Below are 20,311 nucleotides of genomic sequence, written 5' to 3'. Positions count from 1 at the left end.
TGTCTTACCGGAGTCAGCCGTTCTATCCTGCCGATGTAGCGTATATCCCGCCAGCTCTTTGTTATCCATGTCGTCGTTCGGTGAAACATAAGATATTACAATTTTTAATGTCCCGTTGGTAGGATAACCTTAATCTTAGGTCGTCCAATTTATTTTCAAATGATTGAACATTGGCTAATAGGATTGATGGAAGAGGCAGTTTACCCGCTCGCCGTCGGATCCTTACAAGGCACCCCGACCTACGTCCACGATACAGTGAGGGGAAAAAGTATTTGATCCCCTGCTGATTTTGTACATTTGCCCACTGACAAAGACATGATCAGTCTATAATTTTAATGGAAGGTTTATTTGAACAGTGAGAGACAGAATAACAACAAAAAAATCCAGAAAAATGCATGTCAGAAATGTTATAAATTGATTTGCATTTTAATGAGGGAAATAAGTATTTGACCCCTCTGCAAAACATGACTTAGTACTTGGTGGCAAAACCCTTGTTGGCAATCACAGAGGTCAGACGTTTCTTGTAGTTGGCCACCAGGTTTGCACACATCTCAGGAGGGATTTTGTCCCACTCCTCTTTGCAGATCTTCTCCAAGTCATTCATCAGTTTTGAGGCTGACGTTTGGCAACTCGAACCTTCAGCTCCCTCCACAGATTTTCTATGGGATTAAGGTCTGGAGACTGGCTAGGCCACTCCAGGACCTTAATGTGCTTCTTCTTGAGCCACTCCTTTGTTGCCTTGGCCGTGTGTTTTGGGTCATTGACATGCTGGAATACTCATCCACGACCCATTTTCAATGCCCTGGCTGAGGGAAGGAGGTTCTCACCCAAGATTTGACGGTACATGGCCCCATCAATCGTCCCTTTGATGCGGTGAAGTTGTCCTGTCCCCTTAGCAGAAAAACACCCCCAAAGCATAATGTTTCCACCTCCATGTTTGACGGTGGGGATGGTGTTCTTGGGGTCATAGGCAGCATTCCTCCTACTCCAAACACGGCGAGTTGAGTTGATGGCAAAGAGCTCGATTTTGGTCTCATCTGACCACAACACTTTCACCCAGTTCTCCTCTGAATCATTCAGATGTTCACTGGCAAACTTCAGAAGGGCCTGTATATGTGCTTTCTTGAGCAGGGGGACCTTGCGGATTTCAGTCCTTCACGACGTAGTGGGTTATCAATTGTTTTCTTGGTGACTATGTTCCCAGCTGCCTTGAGATCATTGACAAGATCCTCCCGTGTAGTTCTGGGCTGATTCCTCACCGTTCTCATGATCATTTTAACTCCACGAGGTGAGATTTTGCATGGAGCCCCAGGCCGAGGGAGATTGACAGTTTTTTTGTGTTTCTTCCATTTGCGAATAATCGCACCAACTGTTGTCACCTTCTCACCAAGCTGCTTGGTGATGGTCTTGTAGCCCATTCCAGCCTTGTGTAGGTCTACAATCTTGTCCCTGACATCCTTGGAGAGCTCTTTGGTCTTGGCCATGGTGGAGAGTTTGGAATCTGATTGATTGATTGCTTCTCTGAATAGGTGTCTTTTATACAGGTAACAAGCTGAGATTAGGAGCACTCCCTTTAAGAGTGTGCTCCTAATCTCAGCTCGTTACCTGTATAAAAGACACCTGGGAGACAGAAATCTTTCTGATTGAGAGGGGGTCAAATACTTATTTCCCTCATTAAAATGCAAATCAATTTATAACATTTTTGACATGCGTTTTTCTGGATTTTTTTGTTGTTATTCTGTCTCTCACTGTTCAAATAAACCTACCATTAAAATTATAGACTGATCATGTCTTTGTCAGTGGGCAAACGTTCAAAATCAGCAGGGGATCAAATACTTTTTTCCCTCACTGTATCTCCGTCTCGCATTCCAGGTGACTACCTCATGAAACTGGTTGAGAGAATGCCAAGAGTGTGCAAAGCTGTCATCAAGGCAAAGGGTGGCTATTTGAAGAATCTCAAATATAAAATATATTTTGATTTGTTTAACACTTTTTTGGTTACTACATAATTCCACGTGTTATTTCATTGTTTTGATGTCTTCACTATTATTATACAATGTAGAAAATAGTAAAAATTAAGAAAAACCCTGGAATGAGTAGGTGTGTCCAAACTTTTGACTGGTAGTGTATACATGCATTAAGTGGGAACATGAATTAATGAAAACTGCGAGGCTGGCATCAAGACACATATTCACAATTTCTAATTAGGCCTAGCCTACATTATGCCGATTGCAAATCTGGGAAAGTTTAAACCGTTTTTATTTTATCAGTACTTAGAGTGGGGGTGCAATGACCGTGCAAGTATTGTCTGGTACATACAGTAGGCAGCTGGTTCGGTCCCATGGTTCTTAACTCCAGTCCAGTTTTTCCACAATGCGTGCTCATCCCAAACGCAGTTCCATGCGATCTGTGATGCTGCAGCCGCTCACAGACGGTCAGGTACAGGCAGCCAGTAGCCTACAGACTGGGACGTGACAAACAAACAGTGGAGCTCCTATTTGTCTCAAGTCGAGCTTTCATTAGCAGAAGATAAAGCTAATATTCAAAGGTGGCGAATTGTATAGGATTATAACCAGGAAGTGCTTGCTGTTTTCTATCAACGCACTTTAAGGTAAATGCGCAAATTAGACATCATCTGAGTTTGGTTCGTTTCATTGTAAAATATTGAAATAGTTACATTTTTCATTTACTACAATGTATGCAATGACTATGTTACTATTGACAGCTGGCGTCTCTAATTTATAATAAGGTTGGGCTACTTTACTTTATGTTGCATTTTAATTAAACACATTTCATCAGATAATTTAATGGGACATTTTCTTTGGTTTATACACATGAACGAATTGGCTATTTTATCTTTGCAAAGAGTAATACTGAAACTAAATAAGGGGGGTAAGCAAATATCGCATGTCATTATGTTGGTTTGCTTTTTCCAGTTATAACCCATGACATGCCGCTTTGTTGATGTCCAGTCCATATATTCACACCTATAAGTGCATCAACCCTATTCAAGTAACTGCCAAGCTTACCAGTCCGTTGTATTGCTTGCTTATTGAGTGACACATTAGCCTATCAAGTGATAAGAGTCCGTCCCGGAGGCATCACCGACGCACCACGATCTGAGTGAGCGAGCGCATCGTTATAGGACGGTGAAATAAACAAACATTTCGGTCCTGTAGCAAAGAGAAGCATTTTAACGAGGCAGCCTACATTTAACATACTGGTTCCGAGAAGGAGACTTGCGGTGAAGCAAAACAACCAATGGTATTGGGATACACATTGGGCTTCAGTGTATTCTATTCTACATCTGAAATTGATTGCTGGTCAAAATAACATCGCCTATGTATCCTCTTTATTGCCGGTTAGCTATGTTATGTTGCTTTATCTAATTTCCATAATTGAGCAAGTGGAAGTCAAATATAGACTTTCGACTGATGGATTGTAGGAGGAACGCATGCACCAACTGATATTAAAGGGTCTATTCTCATTTACAAGATTTAAGGACAATTTCGAGAGATTCTTGAGAGGTATCGAATCTCGAGAGACGTTACTGTAATCTCGAACGCTAGCTCACACAGTAGTCTGACAGTTGACCCCCTCTAAACAGGGCAGTGTAAACAGAATTGTCTCGTTGAGCCAAACATTCATACATACAGTTAACATACTAATGGCTAAATAGCAGAGCAATGTTTTTGAAACAGCTGTATATGTGTATGTATAGACATTTTCATTATATTTTAGAATTGTTTTATTTACCTGAAATTGCAGTAACAGCCTGTTAGATTCTGAAATTGTAGCAGTAGCTTTAAAAAACGGAAGCTCAACTGTGTTTTCCCCCAATTGGCTGCCCTGGGCCCCCATCCAGGCAATAAGCATGAAGCAAGAAGCTAGATAACCTCAAAAGGGAAATTACTGTTGTTTTTTTTTGCACTTTGGTGCAGTTTGAACAAGTACTGTATGTGGTGCATTTTCACAACTCTTAAGCACAAAAATCTAAACAGATCATCAAAATGTCTCAGGTTTCAAAACTCTAAGCACATTTAAAATTGACTGAGTACAACAAACAAATTCACAAAGTCACTTGTTCACTGCACCTAATTACTCTTTCAATTTGGATATACAATATATTCAATCTAAGCATCTGCTTTTCAAAATGCAATATCCGCTTTATTTTTGACATGATTTTCTTGTCATTTGTTAACAATATAATTAACTATCACTTAATCAAACTGCTCAAAACGAAGAACTCGTTAAGGTATATAGTTTGATAACTGCTGAACCCTGTACAATTCTATATTTTCTATACAATTCTACATAAATCTGCATTTAGACATCAATTTATGTTGGAAGGTAAAACCAAATCATATATGTATAAATACTACATTATCATTTTCCATCAGCCAGTGTGCTTCAATAGGACAAAGTGGAAACAGTCACTCTATGTGCGATCATGTGGAATTATAGTGTAGTGTACAATGCACTGCTGAAATACCTGGGTTGTATATAATAATATATTCCACTCTATCTGAATTTCATTGATACACTGTCAGCTGATGAATTTCAATGTAGGGAGACAGGTGATACTGTATCAGTTGACAAAGGTGATCTTGTGCAATGTTTCATTGGGCAGAAATGGCATACAACGCTGTGCTACATTTTTCCAGCAGCCAATGGCTTTACAATACCCCTATTTGATGATTTGTCCTACATACAGGTATGTACTGTATAACAACCTGTGATTGGATTAAAATGTGCTTGTCAAGTTAGTCAAATGTTGTATGGAAAATTACTATTCTTTCTATTCAGCACTTCAAAAAGAAGAGTTTAGAAATGTTTATGTTGTATTTTTGCTATTGGATTAAATGGTAGTTACATTGACTAAATGGTGAGCATATCATTATCTGATGTATTGATGACTAAACAAAATATCCCCAAAGTTTATTGGTCACGTACACAGTTAAGCGAAATGCTTATGTCACCAGCTCCTAACGACGCAGTAAAATGTCAACAAGCATATAAATAATAACGAAAAACGAAAAAATAAGTTAACCCAAATAGCACTGTAACAGTAATCCAAATGCAATCTATATGCATATACACCAGTTGAATTTACACTATATACTAAGAATGATAGATACAGCAGTAGATGCACAATATATACAAAGGTATGTGGTCACCCCTTCAAATTAGTGGATTTGGCTATTTCAGCCACACCCGTTGCTGACAGGTGTATAAAATCGAGCACACAGCCATCTCCATAGACAAACATTGGCAGTTGAATGGCCTTACTGAAGAGCTCAGTGACTTTCAACGTGGCACCGTCATAGGATGCCACCCTTCCAACAAGTCAGTTCGTCAAATTTCTGCCCTGCGAGAGCTGCCCCGGTCAACTGTAAGTGTTGTTATTGTGAAGTGGAAACGTCTAAGAGCAAAAACAGCTCAGTCTCAAAGTGGTAGGCCACAAAAGCTCACTGAACGAGACCGCCGAGTGCTGAAGTGCGTAATGCGTTAAAATCGTCTGTCCTCGGTTGCAACACTCACTGCCGAGTTCCAAACTGCCTCTGGAAGCAATGTCAGCACAATAACTGTTTGTCGGGAGCTTCATGAAATGGGTTTCCATGGCCGAGCAGCCGCACACAAGCCTAACATGCTACCCAGACCGCACGCGCGCAAGTTGATTTTGTCCCCCCACACCAGACGCAATCAGGACACGCAGGTTGAAATATCAAAACAAAACTCTGAACCAATTATATTAATTTCGGGACAGGTCAAAAAGCATTAAACATTTATGGCAATTTAGCTAGCTAGCTAGCTTGCTGTTGCTAGCTAATTTGTCCTGTGATATATACATTGGGTTGTTATTTTACCTGAAATGCACAAGGTCCTCTATTCCGACAATTAATCCACAGATAAACCGGTAAAAGTTTGTTTTCTAGTAATCTCTCCTCCTTCAGGCTTCTTCTTCTTTGGACTTTATATTGCATTTGGCAACCAACTTTAAAAGGTGCAATACCACCACCAACTGGACTGGAGTGTGTCTTTCAATCACCCATCTGGATAGATGCTCCTAAAAACCAATGAAGAGATGGGAGAGGCAGTACTTGCAGCACATTGAGCGTCACAAATAGAACCAAGTTCTATTTTAGCGTCTGGCCACGCAGACGCTCGCGAGCAGCATGGGTGCAATGATTGAATAACATGTATGTGTACATTTATTTTACAACGCTCGCGCACGCGACGCATGCGGTGTGGTCAGCATGTAAGATCACCATGCGCAATGCCAAGCATCGGCTGGAGTGGTGTAAAGCTCGCCGCCATTGGACCTCTGGAGCAGTGGAAACACGTTCTCTGGAGTGATGAATCAGGCTTCACCATTTGGCAGTCCGACGGACTAATCTGGGTTTGGCGGATACCACGAGAACGCTACCTGCCCCAATGCATAGTGCCAACTGTAAAGTTTGGTGGAGGAGGAATAATGGTCTGGGGCTGTTTTTCTTGGTTCGGGCTAGGCCCCTTAGTTCCAGTGAAGGACAATCTTAACGCTACAGCCTATAATGACATTGTAGACAATTCTGTGCTTCCAACTTTGTGGCAACAGTTTGGGGAAGGCCCTTTCCTATTTCGGGCACAAAGCGAGGTCCATACAGAAATGGTTTGTCGAGATCGGTGTTGAAGAACTTGACTTGCCTGCACAGAGACCTCAACTCCATCTAACACCTTTGGGATGAATTGGAATGCTGACTGCAAGCCAGACCTAATCGGCCAACATCAGTGCCGACCTCATTAATGCTCTTGTGGATGAATGGAAGCAAGTCCCCACAGCAATTTTCCAACATCTTTTTGAAAGCCTTCCTAGAAGAGTGGAGGCTGTTATAGCAGCAAAGGGGGGACCAACTCCATATTAATGCCCATGATTTTGGAATGAGATGTTCGACAAGTAGGTGTCCACATACCTTTGGTCATGTAGTGTATATTACGGTGAGATATGTCAAGAATCCATTATATGAATAAATATGCGGTGTGTATAAGCAGTGTAACTAAAATGCAATGTACAGTAGTAGAAATAATAGAATGAGCTATGTCAAGAATACAGCATTTACATTTCACGGAAAACTTAGATTTTGCATGAATGACTCAGGGGTGAAAGATGTCTGAAACCTCAATGAATGCACAATCAAAGGTTCTGAACATAAGATAGGGGGCATTACAAGTGTTATCATTTTAGAGTTTTGGTACAGTTTTGAAAATCTACCACTTACTGTACATCTGAAAAATTCACCAAAGTTATTGAAAAAACTGCATAAAAATGTTCTGTTGCAATTTTTGCATTTACCTCATATAATAACTTCCAGGAAATGTATAAAATTAAGCCTGGTTTGTTCCAAATAGGCTTGGGCGATATACCGTTTATAAAATATACCGGGGAATTTTGAAATACCAACAATAGTACTGTTTATCAATTTTGAGTTGCGGGAGTGCGTGCTACTCCACTGCTTAGAACTATAGGTCAAGTTTAACTATAAGAAATCTAAGATGTGTCAAATAAATTATATCCAGTTCAGGGCTCCAGCTATACATTTGGTTTCTAACTTGCTAGCTAAGTGGCTATATGTCAAGATCAAGCTTACTGGTTACAGCAGAGATATTGTGCACCCCCCAAAAGATATATATATATATATATATATATATATATATATATATATAAAAATTGGATACCGCCCAACCCTAGTTCCAAGGTAACTTCCAAGGTAACGCTGAAACTGTACTTTTATATTCGTATGAGAGGGGTAAATGTTCATGTTTGATATGCTAACGTTACTAGGTGTGTTATTGTCTTGCAAGCTACATTTAATGCGTGTACGAATGAGAAAATCTGCCCATGTTTGTGAATTGTTACTTTATTAGAAAGATGGCGCCGGAGGAGATGGCTGCCGTTTTACAGCCCTCTAACCAATTGTACTATTACGTGTGTTTTTTCACGTTATTTGTAATTTATTCTGTACATAATGTTTCTGCCACTGTCTCTTATGACCAAAAAGAGCTTCTGGACAGCGATTACTCACCTCGTATTGGACGAAGATGTTTTCTTCAACGAGTCGGACGCAAAGGATATTCTACAGACACCCGACAAGGCCCAAGTCCCCGTCATTCGCATGAGAAAGAGACGGAGATATCGTGGACGTAGGTCGGGGTGCCTTGTAAGGATCCGACGGCGAGCGAGTAAACTGCCTCTTCCATCAATCCTATTAGCCAACATTCAATCATTCGAAAATAAATTTGACGACCTAGGATCAAAGTTATCTTACCAAAGGGACATTAAAAACTGCAATATCTTATGTTTCACCGAGTCGTGGCTGAACGACAACATAGATAACATACAGCTGGCGGGATATATGCTACATCGGCAGGATAGAACGGCTGACTCCGGTTAGACAAGGTGTGGCGGTCTGTGTATATTTGTAAACAACAGCTGGTGCATAACATCTAATACTAAGGAAGTCTCTAGGTTTTTCTCACCTGAGGTAGAGTATCTCATGATAAGCTGTAGACCACACTATTTACCAAGAGAGTTTTCATCTATATATTTCGTAGCTGTCTATTTACCACCACAAACCAATGCTGGCACTAAGATTGCACTCAATGAGCTGTATAAGGCCATAAGCAAATAGGAAAACGCTCATCCAGAGGCAGCGCTCCTAGAGGCCGGGGACTTTAATGCAGGGAAACTTAAATCCGTTCTACCTCATTTCTACCAGCATGTTAAATGTGCAATCAGAGAAGAAAAAAAAACTCGGTTAATAAGGAAGTGGTCAGATGACGCAGATGCTAAACTACAGGACTGTTTTGCTAGCACAGACCGGAATATGTTCCGTGATTCTTCCGATAGCATTGAGGAGTACACCACATCAGTCAATGGCTTCATCAATAAGTGCATCGATGACATCGTCCCCACACTGACTGTATGTACATACCCCAACCAAAAGCCATGGATTACAGGCAACATCCGCACTGAGCTAAATGGTAGAGCTTCCGCTTTCAAGGAGTGGGACTCTAACCCGTAGGCTTATAAGAAATCCCGCTATGCCCTCCGACGAACCATCAAACAGGCAAAGAGTCAATACAGGACTAAGATTTAATCGTACTACACTGTCTCTGACGCTCGTCAGACGTGGCATGGTGTGCAAGCTATTACAGACTACAAAGGGAAGCACAGCCGCGAGCTGCCCAGTGACACGAGCTAAATCACGTCTATGCTCGCTTCGAGGCAAGCAACACTGAAGCATGCATGAGAGCATCAGCTGTTCCGGATGATGATGCGATCACGCTCTCCGTCGCCGATGTAAGTAAGACTTTTAAGCAGGTCAACATTCACAAGGCCGCAGGGCCAGACGGATTACCAGGACGTGTACTCTGAGCATGCGCTGACCAACTGGCAAGTGTCTTCACTGACATTTTCAACATGTCCCTGACTGAGTCTGTAATACCAACATGTTTGAAGCAGACCACCATAGTCCCTGTGCCCCAGAACACTAAGACAACCAGCCTAAATGACTACCGACCAGTAGCACTCACGTCTGTAGCCATGAAGTGCTTTGAAATGCTGGTCATGGCTCACATCAACACCATTATCCCAGAAACCCTAGACCCACTCCAATTTGCATACCGCCCCAACAGATCCACAGATGATGCAATCTCTATTGCACTCCACACTGCCCTTTCCCACCAGGACAAGAGGAACACCTACGTGAGAATGCTATTCATTGACTACAGCTCAGCGTTCAACACCATAGTGCCCACAAAGCTCATCACTAAGCTAAGGACCCTGGGACTAAACACCTCCCTCTGCAACTGGATCCTGGACTTCCTGACGGGCCGCCCCCAGGTGGTAAGGGTAGGTAACAACACATCTGCCACCCTGAATCTTAACACGGGGGCCCCTCAGGGGTGCGTGCTCAGTCCCCTCCTGTACTCTCTGTTCACCCATGACTGCATGGCCAGGTACGACTCCAACACCAACATTAAGTTTGCCGACGACAGACAGTGGTAGGCCTGATCACCGACAACGATGAGACAGCCTATAGGGATGAGGTCAGAGACCTGGCCGTGTGGTGCCAGGATAACAACCTCTGCCTCAACGTGATCAAGACAAAGGAGATGATTGTGGACTACAGGAAAAAATGCATGCCCCCATTCTCATCGACAGTGCTGTAGTGGAACAGGTTGAGAGCTTCAAGTTCCTTGGTGTCCACATCACCAACAAACTATCATGGTCCAAACACACCAAGACAGTCGTGAAGAGGGCACGACAAAGCCTATTCCTCCTCAGGAGACTGAAAAGATTTGCATGGGTCCTCAGATCCTCAAAAAGTTATACAGCTGCACCATCGAGAGCATCCTGACTGGTTGCATCACCGCCTGGTATAGCAACTGCTCGGCCTCTGACCGCAAGGCACTACAGAGGGTAGTGTGACAGCCCAGTACGTGACTGGGGCCAAGCTTCCTGCCATCCAGGACCTCTATACCAGGCGGTGTCAGAAGGAAGGCCCTAAAAATTGTCAAAGACTCCAGCCACCCTAGTCATAGACTGTTCTCTCTGCTACCGCACGGCAAGCGGTACCGGAGTGCCATGTCTAGGTCCAAAAGCCTTCTTAACAGCTTCTACCCCCAAGCCATAAGACTCCTGAACAGCTAATCATGGCTACCCGGACTATTTGCATTGCCCCTCCACCCCACCCCACCCCACCCCCTCTTTTACGCTGCTGCTACTCTGTTTATTATCAATGCATAGTCATTTTAACTCTACCCACATGTACATATTACCTCAATTACCTTGACTAACCGGTGCACCCGCACATTGACTCTGTACCGGTTCCCCCTGTATATAGCCTCCCTACTGTTATTTTATTTTACTGCTGCTCTTTAATTATTTGCTATTTGTATTTTTTACTTATCTATTTTTTACCTAACATTATTTTATTTTTTTCTTAAAACTGCATTGTTGGTTAAGGGCTTGTAAGTAAGCATTTCACTGTAAGGTCTACACCTGTTGTATTAGGTGCATGTGGCAAATTCATTCAAATTGATTCATTCATGAGTGTAATATGGTTTAGACTGTAGTTAATATCTTTTAGAGGAAAAGTTGGCGCAGTGGTCTAAGGCACTGCATCGCAGTGCTAGCTGCTAACCGGGAGACCCATGGGCTGCGCACAATTGGTCCAGCGTCGTCCAAGGTAGGGGAGGGTTTGGCCGGCAGGGATGTGGGTTCGTTTCCCACGGGGGGCCAGTATAAAAAAATATAAATAAAAATAAAAAAACATATGCATTCACTAACTGTAAGTCGCTCTGGATAAGAGCATCTGCTAAATGACTAAAATGTAAAATGTAAAAATGTTGAAACATTTAAAAGCTTACTGGCTAGTCAGTGGCTACTGATAGGGACGTCAAACATTCAGCCTTCTGCACAGGCCCTATGGAAGCTCCGGTTAAATTGTGTTTAGGAGTATAATTGTTGAAAAAACTGTGAATGTGCTTAATTTACTATCATCTTAAATCGAAATATTGAATTATTTTGACATTGGGAATTATTTTATAAAACGCATCATTTCCCTATGGTATGACTACATTACAAAGAATAACGTTTTCACCACACAAGAATTGCAGGAAATACGAATCCTTTTTACCTCAGATTGGTGATAGTACAGTATAAAAGTTTATAGTCATCCCGATCTCACAAAATTGAATGCTTAAAACAGATTAATATCTTTGGTTTAGTACATATCGCCACGGTTATTGTCCCAGTTCCATTGATTTCAATAAAATATTGATGTGTGTGATTAATTCGTGCAAGCTATTGATTACAGTAGAACAAGCTAATCAATTTCAGTCTCGAGTGACTGTTTGGTAAAAGTTGGTGCATGTGCAGTTAGTAAGGTACTAATTTAGCAAAGTACAAGTAATCTGAACACAAGTGTGACACATTAATGTGTAGGGCGGAATTTCTATGTCTTGGTCTTCAAAATATCACAACTTATTTCAGCATATTGATTATGAATTTGGACATTTACAGTAAAACCGGTGTTTTGACACTCGGCTATAAATAAAAAATTTATGACAACAGGAAGTAGCAATAGTATAATTTAACTGTTTTAGGAATATAAATGGTACTTTAAACATTATTTTTCAACAGGATTCTACTTAATCAGGTAAAAACCACTGAATGAGCCCAAAAATGTGCTATGATTGATTGATTTTGATGACATTAGTGAAATCGTGAAAATACATTTGTCTTGCCTTGCCTACTACTGGCTACTGTGATACTGATATTTACGGTAAATTTGGCGCTGCAGAGCAAGAAAGTCACATTGCCAGCCACAACGAAAAGTAAGACAAGGATGTAATGTAAATTGAAAAGTTTATGTACATATTATGTAAATTGAAATCTCATCGCGCTGCCTCTCCTTAAATGTTTGTCAATAAGAATAGCCCCTTTAGATAGACGGCGTTGGTCAAGTAATCGATAAACACTCTACAAGGGTTCACGAGTAAAGCGGTCTTGTAGCCTCTTCGCTCCGGGAGCGTATCCCTAAAACATATTTACGAGCCATCTGGTTGATCTATTTCCGAGAAACTTTTCCCAACACTGAAGGCATGCCTATAATCCAGAATGCCTGACCAGTCTCTACGGCTTATAAAATGTGTAAACTACGGTCTAAAAAAAATCGAAGCTCACTCCCTGTTACCATGTAGTGTATTTGGTAAACTCTGGAATCAAATACAGTGGGGAGAACAAGTATTTGATACACTGCCGATTTTGCAGGTTTTCCTACTTACAAAGCATGTAGAGGTCTATAATTTTTATCATAGGTACACTTCAACTGTGAGAGACGGAATCTAAAACAAAAATCCAGAAAATCACATTGTATGATTTTTAAGTAATTAATTTTCATTTTATTGCATGACATAAGTATTTGATACATCAGAAAAGCAGAACTTAATATTTGGTACAGAAACCTTTGTTTGCAATTACAGAGATCATACGTTTCCTGTAGGTCTTGACCAGGTTTGCACACACTGCAGCAGGGATTTTGGCCCACTCCTCCATACAGACCTTCTCCAGATCCTTCAGGTTTCGGGGCTGTCGCTGGGCAATACGGACTTTCAGCTCCCTCCAAAGATTTTCTATTGGGTTCAGATCTGGAGACTGGCTAGGCCACTCCAGGACCTTGAGATGCTTCTTACGGAGCCACTCCTTAGTTGCCCTGGCTGTGTGTTTCAGGTCGTTGTCATGCTGGAAGACCAGCCACGACCCATCTTCAATGCTCTTACTGAGGGAAGGAGGTTGTTGACCAAGATCTCGCGATACAGGGCCCCATCCATCCTCCCCTCAATACGGTGCAGTCGTCCTGTCCCCTTTCCAGAAAAGCATCCCCAAAGAATGATGTTTCCAACTCCATGCTTCAAGGTTGGGATTGTGTTCTTGGGGTTGTACTCATCCTTCTTCTTCCTCCAAACACGGCGAGTGGAGTTTACACCAAAAAGCTCTATTTTTGTCTCATCAGACCACATGACCTTCTCCCATTCCTCCTCTGGATCATCCAGGTGGTCATTGGCAAACTTCAGAAGGCCTGGACATGTGCTGGCTTGAGCAGGGGGACCTTGCGTGCGCTGCAGGATTTTAATCCATGACGGCGTAGTGTGTTACTAATGGTTTTCTTTGAGACTGTTGTCCCAGCTCTCTCAGGTCATTGACCAGGTCCTGCCGTGTAGTTCTGGGCTGATCCCTCACCTTCCTCATGATCATTGATGCCCCACAAGGTGAGATCTTGCATGGAGCCCCAGACTGAGGGTGATTGACCGTCATCTTGAACTTCTTCCATTTTCTAATAATTGCGCCAACAGTTGTTTCCTTCTCACCAAGCTGCTTGCCAATTGTCCTGTAGCCCATCCCAGCCTTGTGCAGGTCTACAATTTTATCCCTGATGTCCTTACACAGCTCTCTTGTCTTGGCCATTGTGGAGAGGTTGGAGTCTGTTTGATTGAGTGTGTGGACAGGTGTCTTTTATACAGGTAACGAGTTCAAACAGGTGCAGTTAATACAGGTAATGAGTGGAGAACAGGAGGGCTTCTTAAAGAAAAACTAACAGGTCTGTGAAAGACGGAATTCTTACTGGTTGGTAGGCGATCAAATACTTATGTCATGCAATAAAATGCAAATTAATGACTTAAAAATCATACAATGTGATTTTCTGGATTTTTGTTTTAGATTCCGTCTCTCACAGTTGAAGTGTACCTATGATAAAAATTACAGACCTCAACATGCTTTGTAAGTAGGAAACACTGCCGATTTTGCAGGTTATCAAATACTTGTTCTCCCCACTGTAGGTGTTTCTTTTCACACATTGTATAGCCCGTAGTGACTGGTAAAGCATTCTGGAATATAGATTTGCTTTCGATGATGGGAAAAGTATCTCGGAAAGAGGTAAATCAGAGGGCTGGTAGCCTAAATATGTTTTAGGGATACGGGATGTAGCCTTTAGCGACAGGAGCCCAATGTGTACAGGTCTCCCAGAGTGAAGAGGCTAGCGGTCTTGGTGCAGTCGATTTGTTTAGGTGTTTTTTCTTAGATTGAATGATTCCATTTGTATAGAAAGAACAAGTCAATTACATTTTGGAATAAACAAATAATGAATTATGCAATGCCCGTGTTAGGGTTGCTGTTGAATCAATGAGTTCAGTCTGTTTGCTGTTGTTCAGAACAACACACTATGAGAGTTTTGGACCAATGGCAAATGTACTGCAAGCATGATGAAGGCTACATAGCTTACTCCATATCAATATGACGTCATTAGTACGACAAATATAAATATATGTATATGAACCCATTGTTCCCGTTCTGCTTTATCCAGCCAGTCAGTTGGTCCTCTTGGTCAGCCTACATAGAGTTGTGTTGCAGTAATCCAGCCCCCAACAACCAGAGATGAGGGTAGGATAAAGGCGTCAGCATGCTTCAGTTCGGCTGGCACCTAGACGAACTCGGCTAGCCTAACCGAGTGAGCGTGCTCGCATGCTCCCTTAAAAGACCTTCGCTTGAAAAAAGATAAATAAAACTACAATAGTACTGTTTGTCCATTTTGAGTTGCAGTAGCCAGTATACAATTTCTCATTGTCAGAATTAATCGAAGATAATTTAAGAAATCTGTCATTAATTTTGACTTTTTTGCCGAAGAGATCTTAGTCCTGCAATTTTACATCTAACTAAGATATTCGGTGCAGTATTTTTCAAGAAAGAAATTGTGCATGAAAATGAGTCGTCTCTCGTTGAATGACAACACAGACTTTATTGAAGAATCCCTTCTGTTGACCAATCACTGACGAAGGGGCATAAACTTCGGCTCCGAACTTCGGCTTGCCTCCCCAAAAATCTTTGTTTGCCCGAATATCCGAAAATGAAAAAGTCCAAAACGAACATTAACGTCACAAAATGTTGTCATAATATATGCACAAACTCTACCTAACTTTTTCGTCTGGGTAACATGCGTACACCTTAACACTATCAGAGTATATGGGGAAAAACGAATATCTGTTATCAGTGGCTGAGGTTCGTAAGGGCCCAACCCCACTCTGTATAGCCTGAGTGCTATGGACAGCATGAGTTAAGTGAGAGCACTGAACCCAGAGGAAGGAAATATTATTTAGACAATGAGGAGGAAAAACATGCAACAAGCTAAAGGGTGGATAAAATCTAGGGCAGGAGGTCAGATAAGAGCTCAAAAGATAAGTACACACTCTCCAAGGGTGTCTCAGGGGGAGTTGGGATAAGCAAAAAACACATTTCCAATTTATGCATGCATATAATACAAACTTGTACATGTGTGAAATAGGACAAATCAAAAGTTCAAATACAGGGTGCTTATACAGTGGGGGAAAAAAAGTATTTAGTCAGCCACCAATTGTGCAAGTTCTCCCACTTAAAAAGATGAGAGAGGCCTGTAATTTTCATCATAGGTACACGTCAACTATGACAGACAAATTGAGATTTTTTTTCACCAGAAAATCACATTGTAGGATTTTTAATGAATTTATTTGCAAATTATGGTGGAAAATAAGTATTTGGTCACCTACAAACAAGCAAGATTTCTGGCTCTCACAGACCTGTAACTTCTTCTTTAAGAGGCTCCTCTGTCCTCCACTCGTTACCTGTATTAATGGCACCTGTTTGAACTTGTTATCAGTATAAAAGACACCTGTCCACAACCTCAAACAGTCACACTCCAAACTCCACTATGGCCAAGACCAAAGAGCTGTCAAAGGACACCAGAAACAAAAGTGTAGACCTGCACCAGGCTGGGAAGACTGAATCTGCAATAGGTAAGCAGCTTGGTTTGAAGAAATCAACTGTGGGAGCAATTATTAGGAAATGGAAGACATACAAGACCACTGATAATCTCCCCTCGATCTGGGGCTCCACGCAAGATCTCACCCCGTGGGGTCAAAATGATCACAAGAACGGTGAGGAAAAATCCCAGAACCACACGGGGGGACCTAGTGAATGACCTGCAGAGAGCTGGGACCAAAGTAACAAAGCCTACCATCAGTAACACACTACGCCGCCAGGGACTCAAATCCTGCAGTGCGAGACGTGTCCCCCTGCTTAAGCCAGTACATGTCCAGGCCCGTCTGAAGTTTGCTAGAGTGCATTTGGATGATCCCGAAGAGGATTGGGAGAATGTCATATGGTCAGATGAAACCAAAATAGAACGTTTTGGTAAAAACTCAACTCGTCGTGTTTGGAGGACAAAGAATGCTGAGTTGCATCCAAAGAACACCATACCTACTGTGAAGCATGGGGGTGGAAACATCATGCTTTGGGGCTGTTTTTCTGCAAAGGGACCAGGACGACTGATCCGTGTAAAGGAAAGAATGAATGGGGCCATGTATCGTGAGATTTTGAGTGAAAACCTCCTTCCATCAGCAAGGGCATTGAAGATGAAATGTGGCTGGGTCTTTCAGCATGACAATGATCCCAAACACACCGCCCGGGCAACGAAGGAGTGGCTTCGTAAGAAGCATTTCAAGGTCCTGGAGTTGCCTAGCCAGTCTCCAGATCTCAACCCCATAGAAAATCTTTGGAGGGAGTTGAAAGTCCGTGTTGCCCAGCGACAGCCCCAAAACATCACTGCTCTAGAGGAGATCTGCATGGAGGAATGGGCCAAAATACCAGCAACAGTGTGTGAAAACCTTGTGAAGACTTACAGAAAACGTTTGACCTGTGTCATTGCCAACAAAGGGTATATAACAAAGTATTGAGAATCTTTTGTTATTGACCAAATACTTATTTTCCACCGTAATTTGCAAATAAATTCATTAAAAATCCTACAATGTGATTTTCTGGATATTATTTTCTCATTTTGTCTGTAATAGTTGACGTGTACCTATGATGAAAATTAAAGGCCTCTCTCATCTTTTTAAGTGGGAGAACCTGCACAATTGGTGGCTGACTAAATACTTTTTTTCCCCACTGTATTTGACCTGTTCCACACACACATGTACAAGTGTTGTACAAATGTGTTGGTGTGAAATGGAAATGTATTTTTTTGCATATCCCAACTCCCCCTGAGACAACCTCAGAGAGTGGGGTCACGGCCAGGGATCAGCAATTATTGACGCCCACAAAATTATTATTATTAAATTAAGTACATAGAAAGGGAAAAATGAATTAACAAAATGAAGCGAAAATAAACAAACAACAACAAACAGTCACATGCATACAGTAGTTATTCAGGGATGTCACAGTGTCTTTAATTGAGAGACGGTAAACTCTCACATAGAGCGAGAGGTGAGTGACACAGCAAGCCTACTGTAAATCACATGGCTTCACACAGTTTTAGTTAATTTGGCCCAGAACAAGTAGCATATTTAATGGGTTTTTCCCTCCTCCCATCGCACCAGCTTGCCTCTCTGAGAGGAGAAGCAGAACACGGGTCTTCCTTGCCGTCTCTTATCTCTGATAGTGGTAAACAATTCCCCCCTTAAATCAGCAGAATCCTCCTGCTCTGCCTGTCTGCCTATTCTCTTTAATTCAATCTGTGGAAGGTGAATGTTTTCCCTTGTTGTAGATGCTAGGTGCAAGCTGCTTCCCCCCTTAAGGACATTCTTCTGTTAATCTCATCACTGCATGTTGTTGTCTGCTGTGGCATCATGGGCTGTAGCATGGATGGGGCAGCCGCAATTACCCACTCTCCTCTCGCCTCGCCTGGCTTATTAGTTAATGATGGACTCTGTGCCGGAAACCTCTCCTCTCCGTGGTCTTCTACATGCTTCCCTAGGCTTCCATTCATCCTGCTGCAAATTGCATTGTGTATGTAGCAGGAGTTGGAACCTAAGTTATTTTCCAATCATTTAGTTCTGAACAGAACCATGATTTATTTCATTCCGTTCCACTGTTCCGACCTGCAAAATAAAGTTCTGAACCAGTTCGACCCCCCCAAAAAGTACCGGTTTATATAGTTCCTTTCTGTTCCTTTTTAAACCTCTGAAATTGTTTTATTTTTTCCTACATGAAATTACTTCACCAATCAGTGCGGATAGAGGAGCTTGCTATGGAGTGGGCAAGCTATTGTAGGGCGCGAGATGGGTCTGAAATTTTGCGGGTGGGGAGACAGCGAGAGAGGGTGGATGAGGAGGCTTGGCTTGAAGCGCTGGGCATCTTGTTATGACATGCATTATCTGAATTAGGCCAACAAAATTATACCTATGGAGAGGCGGCTTCTATGGAGGAACTTTGAATGTCTTTGAACTTCCGAGAGTTTACTTAACATTGGACCAGAGCTAGCTAGCCAGAATTAAAAACATGTCTTACCTTTTTGTAGTTAATAAATCCAATGTGAAACGTGATATTTATAGTATCCGTAACTATCATTGAAAAAGTTAATCCATTCTTCTCTAAATAAAAATCTCTCCCTCATTTCTGAATCACACTTGTAACGTCAATAGGCTACAGTAGCCTAAGCTTCGGAGGGGGAGGGACAGGTTGCCTAAACACGCACACACACTGGCAAAGATTTTCTGCTGGCAGGCACACACTGGAATACGTTTCTGAGTGACAGAATGAGAGTTTTGCACAGGCACATTGTAGCATTTTTTGTGGGACTGAAAAAAATTCCCGGAATGTAAAATCATGTTATTAACTGGTTTACCATGCTTTTAAAATAACGGTTCTGTTCCGGAACAGTATAGATCACTTTCGTTCCCGGTTCTGATTCTGTTCCTCAAATGTTATTTTCCCATTTTCGGTTCTGTTCCCTGAACCGGTTCCAATCCCTGGTATGTAGGCCTATGTGCTGTTTTGCTGCAATGGGCCCCATTGCCATCACAACTACTGCTGGTGTTATAGGACAGAACAGAACTGTCCTATAAGGTCCTCTGGGAGTCATCATGACAGAGCGCTCCATAACTGGTTAAGGATCAAGCCTGTGAAAGCAATCAAAGGGGCAGTATTACACAGAGCAGAGCATCTCCCTTTGGTATATAGATCAGGAAAGAAAGCTAGAGTGGAATCAGAATCCGTCTGTCTCTGGCCAGCTATAAAGGACTTCTGTACTACACACTGATAATATGTAGTAATATGAAGATGGTTGGGTGCTTCCAGGTCCCTATCTTGTTTAGAAAGGGGCTTGTGGTTGATGTCTGTGGACACATAGAAAAGAAAAGAGCTGTACTCGCTCACGTCTTCGATACGTTTAATAAATATCAGCGTTTCGACAGCTAAGCTGCCTTCCTCAGTTTCATCTAATTTCATGTCTGTAGACACCCTGGGCGTGTTAGGTTAACAGTGTGTAGTTAAACACACTAGCGGATCGCAGCCATACGTTAGTCCACTGGTAAACCGAGTGTCCTCTATGCTGCCGATATATCCCAATGCAGACGGATTACAGGGAAAGCTTTGAAAGGGAGATGAGAATTTTGAATATTTGAACATCTTTTATCTTCCACAGCTGCTGCTCTTTTGCAGTCTCTCGTTCTCTCTCTCTCTTTTCCCCATGCCTGTCTCTGTGATGTGGCTGGAATACCCGAGGGGTCTTGCGGTTTTTACTCCATAATAATGTATTGTGTTGTTTGGGGTGCAATTGTGTGATCCCCGAGCCTCCAAGTTGAATTTGTTCAGGGTTTTGCACTCGTCTCCGAAGCCAGTAAGGACGTAAATTATAAATGGTTGCTGATTTGTGTAACTGAATGTGGGTAATACGCATACTCAACACTAAGTGAGGCCATAATTTTCATATCCTTATTATAAAGTTTATACTGTGAAATG

The 20,311-nt window shown here is 42.0% G+C and overlaps 1 protein-coding gene across 3 annotated transcripts in view; it reads left to right on the top strand.

Annotated features, from left to right (window-relative positions):
- The first annotated feature begins 2,448 nt into the window (after positions 1-2,448).
- dlgap1b (discs, large (Drosophila) homolog-associated protein 1b) overlaps positions 2,449-20,311 on the top strand; it is a 287,295-nt gene continuing 269,432 nt past the window's right edge. For all 3 annotated transcript variants that reach the window (XM_041881102.2, XM_041881100.2, XM_041881103.2), the window contains exon 1: positions 2,449-2,611. The gene's annotated coding sequence lies outside the window, so the exon portion shown is untranslated. The remainder of the gene's footprint in view (positions 2,612-20,311) is intronic.

The sequence above is a fragment of the Coregonus clupeaformis genome, chromosome 7 (genome assembly GCF_020615455.1).
Source record: "Coregonus clupeaformis isolate EN_2021a chromosome 7, ASM2061545v1, whole genome shotgun sequence".
Taxonomy (NCBI): domain Eukaryota; kingdom Metazoa; phylum Chordata; class Actinopteri; order Salmoniformes; family Salmonidae; genus Coregonus; species Coregonus clupeaformis.
The sequence above is the reverse complement of the archived record's forward strand: the minus strand, read 5'-3'. Positions and strand labels throughout refer to the sequence as shown.